General features: G+C 33.6%; 1 protein-coding gene across 5 annotated transcripts in view; it reads left to right on the plus strand.

The window, feature by feature from the left end:
• NOVA1 (NOVA alternative splicing regulator 1) overlaps window positions 1-19,313 on the plus strand; it is a 147,292-nt gene that overhangs the window by 37,507 nt on the left and 90,472 nt on the right. Inside the window, exon 2 of one of the 5 annotated variants that reach the window (XM_019279897.2) lies at window positions 19,085-19,169. The exons of the other annotated variants lie outside the window; for them this stretch is intronic. The gene's annotated coding sequence lies outside the window, so the exon portion shown is untranslated. The remainder of the gene's footprint in view (window positions 1-19,084; window positions 19,170-19,313) is intronic. 5 annotated transcript variants of the gene reach the window in all.

Below are 19,313 nucleotides of genomic sequence, written 5' to 3' on the forward strand. Positions count from 1 at the left end.
TTACTCTCCCTCAATGTTATGACAAGCTCTGTATATCAACTCTGTGAGGATGTTTACAAGTAACTTAATATACTACATAATATCCTAGCAACTGGAAATGCCGCCTGTATGTGTTAAAAGCAAGTGTAGCTAGTTATGCAGCTAGATTTATATCTGGCATAGCCTGTGTGCTAGATTTTAACCGTTAGCAAGATGCTTGATTTATGGGTCAGTGATGCTAAATAATTTCATCTCATTTGCTTTGTCTTAGGTTATGTTTTTTAGGATGAACTAGAATGGGAAAACAGCTCATTTGTAGGTGGCCAAAAGACAGAATCCGACTTTGATTTTTTTGGCAAGTTCTTTTACACCCCTGTCTTAACATTAGTTAACAGAAGAATCTTCTAAACACCTGTTAATAAGTCTTAGCACAATCAAATAGTATTTAAAAATACTAAAAATCTATTCAAAGTTATCAGCATTAACTTTTCTGATTTTTATTTGGTCTGTATGTATTTGTCTTTTCATCTTTAGAACTGTGGTGAATTTAATCACCTTCATGTAGTATAATAAAACACGTAAGATATCCTCTTCATCTTATATATCTTGGCCTCCCTTTTTGCACTGGAATTAATGCAGGAGAAGAGAAGGCTCATATCTGCTACACAGTAATTTGATTTTAGGCTCAGTGAACCCTAAATGATAATGAATATGTAAGGAATTACCCTAAAAATATTTGCATTTATAGGGGAAGTGGGGGTTTTTGATGTTTTGTTTTGTTTTGTTTTTCCCCGAAATGTTTATGGTAGTAAACCACTGGATAATTTTCTAGCATGCCAAAAAACATTTTCAGTTTTTTCTGTCACAGACAAGCTATTCCTTTGGCAGTTATTTCCCCCGATTTTGACATTGGTGTGTTGATGAGAACAAACTGTTTACAGTATTTCAAAGATATAGGATATGTGATGTTTTTCTTTGATTATTAACCCTCAATCCAACAAATATAAAATATTTTGTGAGTAATGGTACCATATAAAGATTGTACTGGTAAGTCATCTCCCACCCTCAGCTATTTTGTATATGTATGGCAGGTCATTGTAACACAAAGTCAAGAAATGTTTGTTGCGTAGAAAATACTGTTAAGTGTAGAAGCTCTTAACACTCTTTAGGTATTTCTTGAGCATGAGGACTACATATTTGAAATGATGATGATTTTTTATGATTTGTCCTCACTATTCCAAGGCCTCCTTAATTTTAAGATGTGATTTTTTTAGAGTCCAGTTTGTGCATCTGACTCTGATTCTGTTGCCACTAGATCATTTGCTTCCTAAAAAATGAAATTCTTTTCTACAAGGTAATCAGAAAAATGTTTGGCTGGCTTGTCGGGTTTTTTTGAGATCAGCTTTTAAAGTAAAAAATTTATTTTGCCAATTGGAGACTTCAACAGAATTGGTATAATCTGATACTCGTTTTGCACAAGATTGATTCAGAGCACAAGTCTTAATGTCTGTGCAGTCTCAAGGTGAGATACATAAATCTGAAGTTAAAGAAATTCACTTTTTATTTAAAATGGATTTTCTTTTTCATTTTTTTCTTTCACAAAACTTGAATCTCAGCAGAGATTTTAAAATATAAGATTAAGTTATTTTGCAGAATCTGAGAGGATGAAAGCAGAAAGGTTCTTGTCTTGTTTACCACTGCCTACTACTGAGGCTAGAAGAAGCTAAAACCAGCATTATTAGATTATAAATGTAAGTGCTTGGTCACTAGAAGATTAAAATATGGGTTTGGTTTTTGCGTTTTGGTATGTCATTCTGATTTTAGTGAACTAAGTCAGCGGAGCAATTTTCCAGGTAAAATAAGTGGAGTATTGACTATTTTTAGTCCTACAGCCAAAGATGTACTTCTAGATTCAGTATTATTTTTATGAACAGCCTTTTCCCATTGCTGTTTCTCATAGCTTGAGATTGTATCTGAGAATATCTGAACCAGTTGTATTTTGGTTGTAGATGCTTCATGATCGTGCATTTAGTTTAACTCTTTGGCAAAGACAGGCTTGATGAATGCTTCGTTGTCATGGCTAGTTTTGAAAGTACATAAAAGTTACATATACTTAAAAGTCATGGAAAAGAACGGAGGTCTTGAGAAACTGTCTGGTAGATATGAAGTGTTCTCTATGGACAAACTTCCTCAAGCTTTCTTTTTCCCACGTCTTTTATTACTGTGCTATGAAAGAAATAGTTTTGTGCCTGTTTTGTAGGAAGTCAGTCTCTTTTGTCATATGGGACAGTAAAGTGTTGTAAATTCCTTATGTAGTTGTGCTATGTACTTGTGTGTCTTGTGTGGTGCAAACAATTTTTCAGGAAGTGAATCATTTGAAAACCCTGCATAATTTTTACAGGTATTCAATGAGTTGTGAAGTGATATTTCATTTGTAAGCACCTGAAATGGAAATATATTTTAAAAAAGAGCCTCAGACAATTTCAGAGGTGCAGTCATAATTGGATGCATTCTTTACCCCACTCTTTCCCATCTGTCAGATCTGTAAGCAAGGCTTACTATTGTATCTACCAAATACTGGATATGGACATATCATATATCTAATGTATGTAAATATTTCATCATATGAAGGAAGTCAACAATGGATAGCTGAAAACATTTCAGCGTTGTTGTGATTGTAACCAATAAGAACTGTTCGGTTCTGGTTTTTTGTAGTCTTTTTGTAGTACTAAAATCTTTCTATTCTTTTACAGTCTTCAGTACAGTTTCTCCTGCATGTGTCTGACTGTACATTTGCAGTCTCAGTATCTTTGGGTCTCAGATACAACAATTATAAAATATGTTGCGAGTAATGGTGCCATATAAAGACTGTACTGATAAGTTTTCCATCACTGTTCTGCTTTCTAAGAAAACATATGTGGGAGATAAATATTATTCTAAAACATAGTGTGTAGTAGTATTTCAGTGTGTCATGACTTTCTAGAGAAGTCTTCGACTTTCTTGCCTTTCTTAACAAAATACCATTGATAGGTGAGTGATCATACATTTGGTGGTGAACTATCACATTTGCATATAAAAATACGAATGCAGTTGGGTATCTCAAAGCAATGTGATATATATCATAACATATTATTTCCAAGTAAATGAAAATTTCTGTATAAAACCACAAGTTTGAGTGGCAGAGGAAAGAATATGAAGACTTAACATTTTCTGTAATATTTGGAATTAAAAATTGTTTTGGCCACTATAGGATGAAGCTGTGCCATATAATGAAAAATAGTTCTATTCTTTGGCAAAGTCTTGGGAGAATTTTTCTTAGTTTTGGATTGCTATAGAAATGAATTGCACAGCCTTTCTTTTTGAAGTTCTTTATTTTTTGACCATTTTGAGATATGTTTTTCCTTTTCTTATACCAGGTAAAAATGTTTATGAGAGATGTTAATGTAACTTCATTTTTCAGTTTTAAAAAATTATAAGTTAGCACAGAAAAGGCAAAGATAATATTTTCACTGAACTGATATTTAGAAATTGTTCTTTCACTAGAGTACATGGTAATTTTTAGTTTGTCTTATTTAGGCAACATTTTTCATGTTTACTTCACCAATTTCTTACTTACCCTCTTTCCATTTTAGTTCAAATTCTATATACTCCAAAGTGAATATTCTATAATATTCTTAGGAGTTGTGCTCTTTTCCCTTCAAAATCGAAAGACTTTCACAAATTTTAGAAGCTCTTATGTGCAGTGTAACCTTTTTTCTGTTAATGCACCTGATTTTAGTTGGTAAACAAAAAGTTGCACTGTGTATGGTGAATTAGTTCTGCAGCACTGAATTTACATTTCTGTTACCTACCTGCTGGCATTACCTTGACAGATATTGAAAAAGGAAGTGAAAAAGAATACGCCTGTTCTAGAACTCACTTGGCATGTTGAGAAATTGGTGGCATTGTAGTATCTCTGTTGTTGAACTGGGAAAAGATTGGATTAGAATATTTCTCATATATCTGTCTGCTTTTCTCTATTGTTCAGGGACAACACTGTGGGTCTTCTTAATTTTTTAAATGTTTTCAATTTGTATTTTGTACGTGATATAACATTATATATGTGTTTTACTGAGCACTGCAGTATGTATGCAAATTAACATTTTTCCTGTACTTTTTTGCTTTTAATAGGAGCTGTGTTATATAGCAATTACTATGTTATATAGCAAAATATGTATCTATTTTTATAGATTTTGCAGATTTCAAATGCTAGTTTAAAAATCTGTCCAAGCTTAGGTAAATTTGTTTTATGACACAAAAGAATTTGGCAAGTTCTGAGTAGATGAAATATTGATGGACTTCCTTAGGAAACTGCTGTTACATAACAAGTTTGTTGAATCTTTGTACTTCTGTACTTCTGTGTTGCTTTGATGACAGTAACTGAGCAGGTACAGAATAATAAACATTCTGACTTTGCTGTTTAGAATTGTTCACTTGTATTTTTATTTTATTTTATATTTTTATTATAGAGCCCCCTTTCCAAGCCAAATTTTCCTGATGAAATCTTTGACTTGCATAACACTGATAAGTTCCAGCTAAGATTCCAGGTGTAAGACAGCATGTCCACGGGGACTTCTAGTGGTGTCATCTCCAAATTTCACCAACAGTTTTCCATGGATGTTTTGAAGTCCTGGTTTGGTTAACATATATAGACACTAGTAGTGAGGTGCCAGCACTTTGATTTTTTAGTAAGCTTGTGTTTTCCACCATCAAAGGACTTACATTACTGACTACATTGTGAGGGGGAGGTTTTATGAGCCTGTTGGAGCCTCTCAACCTTAGTTCCAGTTGGTGTTGCTAGTATATATGTGAGATTAACAATTAAAATGTAATTTCATTAGATAAAAAAGGAATAAAATAGGTGTATACAGTTTCCACATATTTTTTTTAAATTTAAATTCAAATAATTTTTTTGTAATATTTCTGCACAAGTAATAATGCCCAGAGGTGAGATCCTAATTTGTTTGTCATCATGCAAAGCACTTTTTACCTATAATTAGTATGTATTTAGAGAATGAAACATAAAAACTGAAAGATCACGCCTACTGACAAATTTGTCTTACTCCATATTTTAAAGCACCATTATGGTCATCAGCAAAATCTTTTTCATAAGTAGTGCCAGAGTGCTAAGGACCCAATGATCCAGTGGACACTGGTATTTTATATTTTTCAGGAGCACAGTGGAGCTGAGCTGATCCTGCCAACTTCCTCTACGTTTTCTGGGACCATGAAAGAACTGGCAACCCTGCCTTTTAACACTGCCATGTTTTTAGCTCTTTTCTGTAAACTATTGATCAAATCCCAACATTAGAGAATAATTTGTAAGACACTTCTAAGGAGTTAAATTTCATGGCATTTCAGGCACTGAGAGTTTTGATTTGCTGTTGTACTTGCATCAGTTGTGCATATTTTTAGTATTTGAATATGAGTGGGGAAGCATAAAGACTCAAGATTGAAAAATCAGTTAAATAATATATTTCCCTTTCAAAAGAACTGTTTACATAACTAAATTAATGTATTTTCTGTAAAATGGCCTGAAATTGTAAATAAATATTGAAGTTATTTTATATTTTATCCATTTGATATTAATTTTACTTAAATACTTACCACCGATAAGTGCAATTTTAAATACCTTATATCATTTTAAAATATGATATATGCCCACCTTGTTTTTTAAGGTTCATACAATTAAATTTTTCTCACTTTTTATCTGATATTTTTGGTTTCATTAAGATAACTGGTTTTGCACAACTGCATTTATAATGCATTCTTGATTGACTGATGAAAACCTTTCACGTGCTTTCAGTAGGAGCTAGATTCTTACGCTTGTGGCACAGCATTATCATTTTGCACTGAGTATGAACTGCAGTGTTAATAAAGCAATGACAGCTTTAATGTTGATGGTTTGGGATTTTACCAGGAAATTATGGTAATTTTGTTGCAAATAAGATAAAAAGATACTTAAACAAAAAGCCCTACATGATTTGTGGGGATATTTTTTTCAGATAATATGACTTGCACGTGGGAATAAACAGGAGTAAAAACAATAGTCTCTCCCCTCATACTCTCCCCACACCCCATGTTCAAAACCTTGACCTGATGAAAGGAGGCAGTGGGTTATTAGAGACCTTGATTTTATGGAAGCATTTGCTGAGTTTTTTGGCTTGATTTCACAGAGGACCTTAATGTATATTTGTGTAGTTTCAAGTGGTAGCATGCTGTGTTTAGAATTTTGCACTTTCAATAATTGTTGATAATATACCTTCTCCTTTACACTTATCACACTTTTTCCAGTAAGCACCCTTTCAGACAGTCTCCCTCTTAGATGCAGATGCATGTGCTCTGTCTTGCATTCTTTCATACACACAAGGATGCATGCAATTTGGATTTAGAGTTAGATTTATTATATCTGTCAGATACATCCGTATCTTTCATTTGATACATAAATCTTTGCTGTTGCAATGGCTCATTTTATGAAATTATGTTAATTATTCTTCAAATAGTAAATAATTTTTCAACACTAAAAACATTAGCATACATTCACATATTTAGCAGTGACAAAGTCCAATATAAAAGTAAAATTTTGGTTTTAACTCTTTTCCTGTTTTTAAATGATATACATACATAGAAAGATCAAGAATCTTGAAATTATCAGATGGTATTTTCTTACCCATTTGCTTTATGGTTTTGGCTAAAATATGCATATTTAGTATGTACTTATTTACAAAAGCACAGGCAGGTTAGTGTTTTCCATCGTGTGTAATTTTCATCCCCAATAAGTGACTTGTAATACTCTGTAGATGTACCTCTAAAAGGAGTCTTCAGTAATTACAAAACCTAGGATGTTATTGGTTCATACTTTCAAGATAATTGATAATTTTACTTGGCAGCGAGGACACAACTATTGCATCAGAGTTTCCATTCTGAAAATTAATTTACAAAACCAAGATGATGCAGGAGAAATCATAAAACTAAAAGTAATTTTTTTAGTTAAATCATATATCAAAACTATAGTTTGAACAGTGTTAGTTCTGCAGAATAACTTGTATCCAATCCAGTCTAGCAATTAAATGGTGGTAAAGCCCACTTACAATTTGCATAGTCTCAGATCACTTCAAAAATTAGGTTAGAAGTTTTAATCATCTGGGGTAGCTGCTGTATGCTTATTTATAAAGTGAATGAAATTTAGGTGCAATACCATTTGAAAAACTTGCAATTGAATCCCACTGGAGACTTTCAGAAGATGTTACAATAATTAAAATAGGAAAGTATTTGTTTCCTAGAGAGACAGAGAATTAAATACAAAAGTTGTTCTGGAAATATTAATATTGTATTATTACCCTATTGTTGATTAGATGCTCCTGTTTTGTTAGATGGCTGAAGGAAAATATAGAAAATCAAAGCATAAAGGGAGTGATGAAATCTTCCTATAGCCAAGGTCACAATAACAGTAAAACTGCTATTTTATGGAAGAGGGAGAACAGGTATAGGAGACCTGTGCAATATAATTTCAAATATCTCTGAAGAGGAAGGTATAGTACTGATGATTTTGTAGAGTAGCCCTCTTGTTTGCTCATTCCCCACACACTGCCACTTGTCTGTCTGTCTTTCTGAAACAATCTGTATTTTCAATGTAGATTCTGCAGTGTTTTTTAAGAACTTACCAAATTCTACCAGCAAATAAGAGATTGGAGTGTTTAAGACCCTACTTGCCTGCAGAGTTGCAAAGCAAGACTTGAAGTTTTGAAATGGAACTAAAGTTTACAAGAGGGGAAGAAAAAATTTGTCATTGTAATTTCAGGAACTCATAAGTAGAAATTTTAAATACATATGTGTTGCTTTTAAGGCTGCCTGGACATCATGAAACTTGCCAGGACCCTCTCTTTTGGGAGGATCATGGAATCATAGAATATCCTGAGTTGGAAGGGACCCCCAAGAATCATGAAAGTCCAGCTCCTGGCCCTGCACAGCATCATCCCCAAGAGTCACACCGCGTGTCTGAGTGTTGTCCAAACTCTTCCTGAACTCTGTCAGGTTGGTGTTGTGACCACTTCCCTGGAGAGCTTGTTCCAAGGCCCAAACACCCTCTGGGTGAAGAACCTTTTCCAAATATACAACCTAAACTTCCCGTGACACTGCTTCAGGCCATTCTCTGGGGTCCTGTCACTGATCACCCCAGACAAGAAGTCACTATCTGCCTTTCCTCCTCCTTTGGATGCTTTCTAATAGCTTTATACCTTTCTTACATTGTGATGCCCAAAACTGCACAAGAACTCAAGGTGAGACCACACTAGCACTGAACAAAGTGGGACAAACCCCTCCTCCATCTGTCTGGTGCTGCTGTGTGGATGACCCTCCTGGCTGTCAGGGCACTGCTGACTCATTCAACTTTCTGTCAAGCAGGACCTCCAGGTCCATTCTGTGGCACTGCTTTCCAGTCTCTCCTTCCCCAGTCTGTATCTAATCCAGGCTTACCACATCCCAGGTGCAGAATCTGGCACTTGTCTTTGTTAGTCTTCATATGATTGGTGATTGTCCAGCCCTCTCATTTGTCAAGGTCTCTCTGCAGGGCTTTATCAGCCAACTAACTTAGTATCCCTTTGAGACCTGCATTCAAGTAATTTATGAAGATGTTAAAGAGCACTGGCCCAAAGCTGGAGCCCTGTGAAACCCCTTTAGTGACAGGTTGCCAGTCTGATGTCACCCCATCTACTATTACCTTTTGAGCCTGACCCATGAGCCAGCTGCTCACCCATCCCACGATGTGCTTATTCAGCTGTGTGCTGAACATTTTGTCCAGAAGGATTCTGTGAGAAACAGTATTGAAAACTTTAATGAAATTCAAAAAAGACTACATCATCTGGCTTCCCTTGATCAACTTGGTGATTCCCTTGTGATCAACTTGGTGATTTCCTAGAAGGAAATCTGGTTAGACAAGCAGGACTCTCCTGTCATGAAACCATGCTGGCTGTGGCCAATAACTGTTGTCCTTCAGGTGTGTTTCAGTATCTCTCAGTGCAATCTTCATAACTTTGCCAGGCACTGAAGTGAGATTGACAGGCCTGTAGTTTCCAGGGTCATCCTTGCCCTTCTTGAAAATTGGGACATTTGCCAGCTTCTGGTCAACTGGGACCACTCTGGGTTCAAAAGACTGTTCAAAAGTCATTGAGAGAGGCCTCACAATGACATCTGCTAACTCTTTGAGTATTCTCAGATGAATCCCATCAGGCCCCTTTGGCTTATAAGGATCCAGCTGGAGCAGCAAATCCCACACAAGTTCAGGATTGACTGGGAGTCTCTCATTCTCACAGACATGGCCTCAGAGCTTGGGACACTGGGCCACCCTTAGTCTGTTATAGGTACAGAGGGCAAAGCAAGCATTAATTACCTCTGCCTTGTCCATGTCCCTGTTTGTGAGGTGACCATCCTCATCCAGTGTTATTTCTGCACTGCTATTTGTTATTAATGTATTAAAAAAAAATCTTTATATTGTCCCCTCCTGTACTGGCTAGCTTCAATTGGATGGGCCAGTACCTTGATTCATTATTTTTTTGATACTGTATAGCTCAGTTTTTGGTAGGCATCCCTGCTCTCACTGTAAAATCATCATTGTATGATTGCTATGATATGTTTTCTATTGGTTCTGTAGTATAATGTGAAGAAGCCTTTTGCATGTAATTGTTGACGGTTTGGCAGTTACATATATCTATTTTCTTTTTAGAATGGTTGTTAAAAATTGTGGTCACTTGATAAGCAACAAGAGAGAAAATCAATGCCTCGGTGGTGAAAAATTTTAGAGATAAATTCAGCAAAGTCAAAAGTTTAACTTGTGAGCCCAGTGCAGTATAATTTTTGCATTTCTGTAATTGAGAAGAACTTACAGCACCAAAGTATTTTGTATATGAACTCTGAATAATGAATCCCATTTTCATTAATTATACTTGAGATTAGAATTAAATTTTATTGTAAGAAAATTTCTGAATGTTTCACTGGAAATACTAATAATTTTATGCTAATTTGGTATTTGGGAGTGGTGACAGCAGATGTAAAGGGTCCTACCTTTTTTGGCTGACTCATTGTGCTTTCATCTACTAAATCTTTGGTGTGTTGAAGGTATACTTCACTTCGCCTTGGCCAGTGGTAATTTCTGAGAATTTATTTTGATTTTAATAGCAATATGTTAATGGTCTCTGGAAGCTCTTTGATTAACTAGTGCAGTAAAGCCATGTTAAAATGCATTTTAATACTAAAGGCTTAATTAATAAATGCATTATTTCTTATTTTTGGAAAAGTACTTGATTAATTGAATGTTAGCATTTTTATCTAGGTATATCACTCTATCTTACCTTTGGCCTTTCAGGGAAAATACTTTGTTTAGGTGTTTAAATCATCATGTATTTTGAGATAAATTGCTTCACTGTCTGGCTCCGATATTTACAGAAATGAAGATGTGAGTTGGAATAAGCTTGTCTTAATCACAGTAATATAACATGGAAGTGGTAGTCAGATAAGTGAAATAGGATTTCTGTCTCTTAATTTTAAAATTTTATCTAGGTTTATCTGGGATAAATCATGAAACTTGTGCTTGATCTGCTCCCTCTAAATTCTCATATAGAATACATTTACTTTTTACCCAGTAGTTGTTACTGTTGTCTTGGATTTTGCTGCAGTCATTTAAAACTATATAAAGACAAGATTGAAGTTATCACTTGAGGCTATCATAAAATAGCCTAAATACCTTGTGCTTCAGGAGTTATAGAGAAGTAATATAAGATGATTTGTTTTAAAATGAACTATCTTAGGTTTTTAGAAGCTAAAATATTGTGACTTTTGCCATTTGCTTTTTGTTTGTTGCTATCCTAACTGCTTTCAAGACTTCCAGCTCTTCTCTGTTGAGTTATTGTGGGCCTTTTGCTTAACTCCTGGAAGGAAAAAACCTGAAACAAACAAAACTAAGCTTTCCCACACTTCTTTTAATCCAAATATGTCTATACAAGTCAAGTCTGGTTTATTTTAGTTTTGACTCTGTGATGTGTATTTTAGAGGAGTGACTTATGTGTGGGGATTTTTTTCAGGAGGCTTTATTTTGTCTGCCACCCTTGGTCAGCCGCTCGACACTTGTGGGGAAAAAAGTACTACTGCAGAGACAAGTAGCTTAAAACCATTTCAAAAGGGTTGGATACTAGGCCAGTGACTTTCAGTTTGACTCTTTATGTGGTGTAAAGTCAGGGTAAAGAGTTGTGTCACCAGGATACATGCCTATAGTTACTTGCATTTGTTAAAAGGCATCTGCGTTTCGTAGTAAAAAGAATCTATTGGTACCTAGACTTAGTAAACTGCAATAACAAGTTAGATGGGTTTAAGTGCGTGAAATGCTATGTTTTAGTGTGTGGTGTGACCTTAGAGGTGCAAGCAGGAGCCTTGAGAATTTTATATTTGCTTTTAACTCTTCCCACATGCAAATGTTCTTGTCCTTTAAGTTGGCTGTCCATGCATGTGTCACTTGCACAAAGTTTATATTTAATTTGTTAAAAATGGCAACTCCTTGTGTGTAACAGAGTATGTCTTTTCTCCAGTGAAGCTTCATTATCTTGAGAGAATGAAGTTCTTTTTTCTTGTTTTGGAAGAACTACAGCAGTTATATTTCACCGTGTGAAACACTGGGTGTGTGGTGCACTGGATGGCCACATAGTAACAATATTTAGATAAATTTTCACAGTACAGTTAACTTCTGAGTGTCTTTAGAACGGTCTATATAAGAAATTATTCCAATGTGCTTTCATATGAATTTTTTTCCCCTATTGAACTATCAGTAGGCGTGATAAAAACTCATCTGCAGTATGTGTCCATGCTTCTAAGTGTTTATATGTTGCTTATTTTACATATCACAGCAAGAGAAGGTTTGGCATGATTTCAAGCTGCATAAAAAAAATCCATTATGTTAAACAAAAGACCACTTTCGATGATGTCTCTCTAGCACTTGAAAAAGGTTGTCTTGAAGCACTTCTGTGGCTTTTATACAGTGGAAGTATGTCAATTAATACAATATCTGTGCCTTCAAAATCTTGTGAAACTGAAATCTAGTTTTGTCCTTGCCTTAAAAATTGGTTCAGTGTTGAAAAACAAAATCTGTATATTTTTTCCAAGATATTAAAATCTTTTTCATTCAAAATCAGCCATTATTGCTGCTTACAAATGAAAAGCCTCATTCACAATGCTTTGGTTTTATTTCCTGAATTAACTAATATTGACAAGGTTGTCCTTCAGAGGGTTGTAATACAGCATTTAATGATTGACTATAGTTTTCTTTAATAACCTCTGTAAAAAGATAATTATCTTACGTGTAATCATTGGCTGATACACTTAGCAGCCTATGATTCATTCTTTGCAATTGCTCACGCTTTGTAGCTTAGAGATGTAAAGAACTCCATGCTTTTCTTGACAGGTATTGTTAATAGTTAAAGGTATTCTAAATTTTCCCATTCTACATTATCAATGCCCTTGACTATAGACAGGAATGACGTCCTCTAGGCTGTGTGAGCATTCAGTCTCAGATAACCAAATGGTTGTTTGGTACTTGAGCTTTCCAATGACTGTTCAAATTAATAACAAGCAGTTGGATGTTGTATATGGGTACCAAATTGTGATAATTGGAAAGTTATTTAAATGCCACATAAACTAATTAAGAAGATATAAGTACTTTTCAGTTTCAAGAAAGAATTTTAGATAACATTTAATAGTCTATAATAATTAAATCTTTGCAGCATTTGAAGTATGAGCTACTTCAGCTTGAAGTCCAACATGGTCAGTTTTTATCTACTAATGATAGATTGATGATCCAAATGTAGTAGAATATTGAACTTGGTTTTAGTGAACAGAATTTAGCTTCTTAGTTTTTGTGACTAGTAGAAATAATAGAAGAGCAAAAACTGTCAAGGCCTTAAGTTTTATTGTGATGTATGTGCAGTAACGTTATAAGAAAAAAAAGGTAAAATCAAAGGTAACCTATGTTAAGTAAAATACGGCCATCAGAAGCTGAAACCACCACAGTTTAAATTTTGATAAACCAGCAGCATACTGTTTATTTTAGATTAGCATACTCTCCTATCTTGCTATGCTTTCTTACAAATCAAATTTTTGAAGTGTAATAAAAATGTACTTTAGCTCACCATGTCATTACTATCATCTTCCAGGCATATTATCATAATCTCCTGTGTAAAAATTTTTTGGTTTTGCTACTGTTGAACTTGAGACAGTTGAAGTTGTCTAAATGCTTATCAACTTTTGAAAAGTCCATATATTCAGCTTTTGTTCAAGTCAATTTTTTAAAGTTCATTAAAATTCTCTACTGGTGAGGAAAGCTGAATGTAAGTTGCCACAAATGAAACAATAATTTTCAGGTATTTGAGTTGAATATATCTTTGAAACTTCAGACACAAAAGCCAAATAGTCTTCTATTTATCATTTCACTTGAACAGCACCCTCAAATCTAAAACTAACTAAATAACAGGCTCTCCACAGCATCCAACAAGGGGGATGGCTTTCAGGATTAGTGTAATGTGAATTGTAGACAGTTTCTTATCTTTTTAGTAGAATATAAATAGCCACTAGCTATCACTAGAAACCAATCAAACCAAATAAAACAACCAAAAAAACCCCAGAACAACAAAACCAACAAACAAGTGGTTTCTGAATTCTTCCATTATACAGCAATTTTTTTATATAGCCATGGTTTTGTGCTTCTTAAAGCATGTTCATTTCCTAAACCCTGTAGTCCTGTGTAGTGACATGCTCATTTTAGAGTGGAGTTCTAGATGATTTTTTACTTTTTCATAGATATTTTAAAATTTTTCTTAGTTTTATAGGGATGAGTATTTTACATGCTTTGACAGGCAGTTTCTGTCTTGTTGGTGCAGCAGAGGACTGTTTTACCAAGCCCTGACTTACACAAGGATTTCCTTACGAGGTTTTAAAGTTCTTACTCTCACCACTCTGACAATCTGTATCTCAAACTGGATTTGGGGCTAGGCAGCATCTCTGCTTTATAGTTGACGGGTTCTCTATTTACTTCATAGTTGCCCTTACTTCAGTTAGACTTTGGTTTATTCTCATACTTTGTTCTGCACTGTGTATACTTGTGTATACTTTCTCTCTCTGAAATTTGTTCCTGAGTGCAATCTTGTTTTGTACCAAAGCAGGAGATGAAAGCTTTGTGGTCTAACAATGAATAGAGGTAATAAATATTGCAAAATTCTCTCTTGTGTACGCATATGATAGCTACATTATGGATGCACATTGGTTCTTGATATTGTTACTGGAATAGTTTTTTAAACTGAAATATAAGCCCTTCTTACCGTGAAAAGCAACTGTTATATAACTAACATGTTGTAGTAGAACAAAAAAGCAACTTTTGTTTTACTTTCAGGCTCCAGCTGAATGTCTCATTTGCCAGTGTTTAGAATGTATTATTGTGGAGGAGAATAAGAGTGTTAGTGTTTGCTTTCTCCCAGACTTTCAATATAAAGTCTAGTGATAAAAAACTTCAAAATATATAATTGCTAGTATTTCCAACTCAATACAGTAAACCACCATGTGGTGTAATAGTAAAGGGAAAATTGCTATGAATATAGCTTTAAAAACATATATTTGCAATACTATTATAAATCTAGTTCTGCATTGTGCAGTGTCTTAATTAGGATGCCTTTTTATATAGGGTGGTAAAATAAAACTGCCTTTTAAATAAATGATTGTCGAGTCATAGGCTTTTTTTTCTAAGGTGGATTGCAAATGAACACGCTGGTTATGCATCTTGGATTCTGGAAGAATAGGTTAGCTGTTTTGTTGCTTTTCGCGTAAATTTTTGCTTTCAAAACACAGCAGGTGTTTGAAGACTCCCTTCTACTGTACAAGTTTCTGCTTTTAACTAAAGATAACTAAATTGTCTAATTTAGTTTTAGTTATTTGTCCAATAAAGATGATTTAATTTTGTAATGAAACTTAATTGTCTAAGACGATTTTGTTTAAAAGGTTTACTGTACTGGCTTTCCAAAAGCATATGACATTGCACGCCTATGTGTGTGTTTATATATATAAAAGTAGGAGTTTCTTTGCAAGATTTTGAATATTTTTACACTTGCATCTTTGGAATTTTCAGTGGCTGTTCACAAAGTGAAACATTTTCTATTCAATTGCATTTTGGTTTTGGAGAACTTAAGTGCTGCAAATAACTCCACAATAGTTTTTCTCCCTTTTTTCTATTCACGTGTGTAAGAGCTGTGAGACTAAATAATTTGTAATGTATGTGGACCTTGTCTTCTATCTCTTCTGTTTCTGTTTTATTACTTGAGAAACGGGAAATAGTGCACAAATGTTCTTCCTTATTACTGAAGTACAAACCGAACATAGGAGGAAAATGAGCATGATTAAAAAAATGTTTCAAATACACTTGTTTCTTGTACTTCTTGAACTGTACTTACTTTTTAAAAAATTAGGTGAATGCACTTGAACGGCATGACTGTGAATATTTGCATTTTATTATTTACTTAATTTCAGTTAATCAATCTCACTCTCAGGAAGAATGCTTTGGATGCAAAGTCATTAATGCAATGCAGGTGTTAAGGAATTCAAATAAAATATGACTTGATGAATACCAGCGTACAGACTGTCAGTTGTATTTTGATAGGTTACTTAACCTAGGATTGTTATTTTGAGAATGATCATTTAGCACAGTTCTAACAAAACAGCAGTTGCACACAGCATCGTGCTACTTTGAGTTCTTGATTTGATTCTTCCTTCTGTTCTTCATGTCCAGTGTATGTTCTTATGGAGTGAACAATGTATATTCTCATCTCCTGCCTGATGTTAATTTTTCTAGGTGAACCAGAGTCTTAGTGTGAATTTTAGAATGAAACAAAACAACCTACGCTATGTTTAAATCCTCAGTGCAGATATTGACCCCTCCTAGAGGCAGAACTTTGTGAACACCTGTGAAAGTGGCCTAAAATTTAGGACGGATTACTGTTGGTTTTTTTGTTCAAAATCTTTTTTTTAACATTTAAAAACCCCTTGCTCCCCATTGCACTGAAATATCATATGCTGGAGTACAAATAATTATAAAGTCTTTCATAAAATGAACATTTTAGTAGTGAAATAATAAAAAGAACTATAGACTGCATATCTCTTCTACTCTTCAGATTTTTCTCTCAATTTTAGATAAATATTACCAAAGAGGTGAGCAGTCATCTATTTCAAAGTATACAATGCCAGTTAAAAAAATAAAGATACGTTCACTTCTGCAAAACCCACACTTAGTATATCAAAATTAAATAAAATCACCTCTTTTAAATATTTCTAGATTTGATGTGTGCTGTGATATATTATGAAGTATTATTTCATACTGTGAAAGTACATGATAAAGTACACTGCATAATCAAAAAAGCACATTCACTCTTTTGTATAACAATGGGAAATATGAAAAAATATACCAAAATTATCAGATAATATAATCATTCTGATTTTATTTATCTTTTTTCTATGTATTCTTTATAAGATAAAACAAATAGATTACTTTTAATTTTTTAATGAATAAAATTCGTTCTAATAAAAATAAAACCATCAATCTCTTGTAAAATGATGGAATGGATATATAACATGTAGATGGAAACAACATGTAGAAGGGAATTCTTTTTATGGCTATATGTAGAAGACAGAAATTTCAGGGGAAAAGTTGAAAATTATTTTATTATTGCCATAGAATATATAAATATATTATTTTTATGGCATTCTAGCTTGTTCATTGGAGCAACAGATGTAATTTGTCTACAGAGATTTTTCCCATTGTCTGTTAGATCACATTAATTATATTTGGAATAAATAAATGAGTACCCAAATGTTTTAATTCCTCTTTGCCAAGTGGAGTAGCTGTAGCACAGGGGTGCTTATATGTTAAAATGCACATTTTGCATGCACTGAAAGATTTGCATTCCTTGGTACTTTCATCTTAAATTAATATCCACTTTAATGTTGAAGAAAATACGTGAGAAAAATGGTGTAACCCCAGACACTTACTGTTATCTTTCATGATTCTCTTGTCATTAAATTTCTCCAAACTTTTGTATTAAATTGGATCTGAAACCAGTTTAAATATTTTTATATTTTCTTAAAAGTATTTGTACTATTTCTATAATGAATAACCTTTTCTGACATAGTACCTCAATTCTGTGCATTTAGTAAAATACTTGACACTCTATAGTGTGCCACAGACATCCATCTTCATCAACTTCATCTGCATTATAAATATTAGGAATATATTCTAAATTTTCTAGGGAAGAAGTCTAGATATGAGCATTTCTGGATTTATCCAGAATACTGTATATTTTCAATGTGTTTGCAGAAGATCTAAGGTAAAGGGTGAGGAAAATTGTGGAACTTGTAATCTTAGGAATATTTTTTTTTTTATTGAATGTAGAGAAGGCACTGGTGGTAATACTGAGCTGTTACTACATACCTTAAATGCATATATTATATATCTGCTCATACCTAACCTAAATTATTACGTATGTGTCACCATACCTAAAATGAAAGTGTGCAAGTTATTTTCTACTTTTGAGAAAGCCTTTGTCTTTCTTGTCAATATTTTCTTGTCCAAAATCTGCTGCTGGAAGAAATTTCCAGCCCTAGAATTTGACCCATTCCATTAAGTACAGCAATCTATATGTTTTCATTTTACCTACATGCTTTGCTAAAATATAAATACAGTCACATAATTGTATCTGTTTTCTTGATACACAAATTATGATTTTTATGAATATTTTCCTTGTCTCATGACTAGCTCAGTTCGTATTGCTTTTAATTTTTTTTTTACTGCTTTACTTAATGATTGGACAGTTTCCATCTCTTGCAAAGTTTTAAAATTTGAGGAAGCATCTAATGAAGTTACTGGTTGGATATTTGAAAAGAAGATTTACAGAACCAAAATATATGCACACGTGTAAAAATATTTGTGATTCACTTTTGAAAAAGATTATTTTCTGCTTTTTAATTCTCAGATTGTTTTCATGAAGACTATTTGGATTTGTTTAGACTCTAAAATACAATCTATGCTTTCATTCATAAGTCTAGTTGGAACTAGTACTGAGAAGAAAATTCCTGTTGTAACATTCCATAGCTCTTAAATTTTTCACCTTAAAGATTTGATTGTTCATGTAGTAATCAATACGTATACAGTGCTTTTCTTCATTAACCAAAAAACTTAACGTTGAAACAATAAAATTTATATATTTTGCTTTTCTGCAAAATTGTATTAAAATTATTTTGAACAACCACTTTATTTTTTTGTGCCTATACATTACAAAAATAAACAAAAATCAAAAGCCCTTCAACCAAATCAAAGGTTCCAAAGCATATATTTAAAGCTCTATGAGCTTTACAGTAGAAATATTCTTTAGGATATGTTTAGTGTTTAATTGATAAGAAACAAGATCATAGGTACAAATCTAAAAGTTATTCTAATTTCTATTTCCCAGTTTTATCAAGGATATATTGTAGGACTTCTGCTATTAAAGGATCATCTTCCATTGTGGAATATAATTTTACCTTGAAGTCCTCCCATGGCAGCTCTGTTTTAATTTCTCTTCATTTACTTTGATAGAAATCTTCTACATCACTTTATTTTAGTCTATGAACAATTACTAAGACGAAAAAATCAAATGCCTTTGGCAGCATTTATCTAAATCAAAAATGCATTGGACATTTAAAAAGTGTCCATTTATCTCTAGCAAGAATATTAAAGGCAAAGGTGGCATTTTTTTCTAACAACTGAACACAACATTAGAATTTTTCTGGTATTCACTAGTTTTCAAAAGGAGCTGCGAAGCATATTAGCCCATACATTCCTAAAAACCTTAGTTCTTTTAGAAATGAGGGAACTAGTTCAAATCAGGTATGCTTGTTAAAGAAAAGCCAGCATATGAGGTCTTATAGTCATTACATAGGGAGAAAGAGCAGATACTTCAGTTTCAGAAATCTGCAGAGCAGTGACATGGCATTCCATTCAATTTTTTACCAGATATCACAGACTGGAAATGTGAGCTTTGGCTGATACTGCTGGGAAGGAGAGTGCGTCAGGCAGCTGTAATTCCCATCCTGTAAAGGTACTGATACTTAAAGTCTCTGTAGTCCAAATTGGTACACAAAAATCCTGAAGTGTTGAATTTGGACCTTAGATATATTTTTCAAATTTCTGCCAACTATTCTTAGGTGTTCATTTGCAATTTTTTACTCTTTAGGTAAGAGTA

Source organism: Corvus cornix, chromosome 5, assembly GCF_000738735.6.
Source record: "Corvus cornix cornix isolate S_Up_H32 chromosome 5, ASM73873v5, whole genome shotgun sequence".
Taxonomy (NCBI): domain Eukaryota; kingdom Metazoa; phylum Chordata; class Aves; order Passeriformes; family Corvidae; genus Corvus; species Corvus cornix.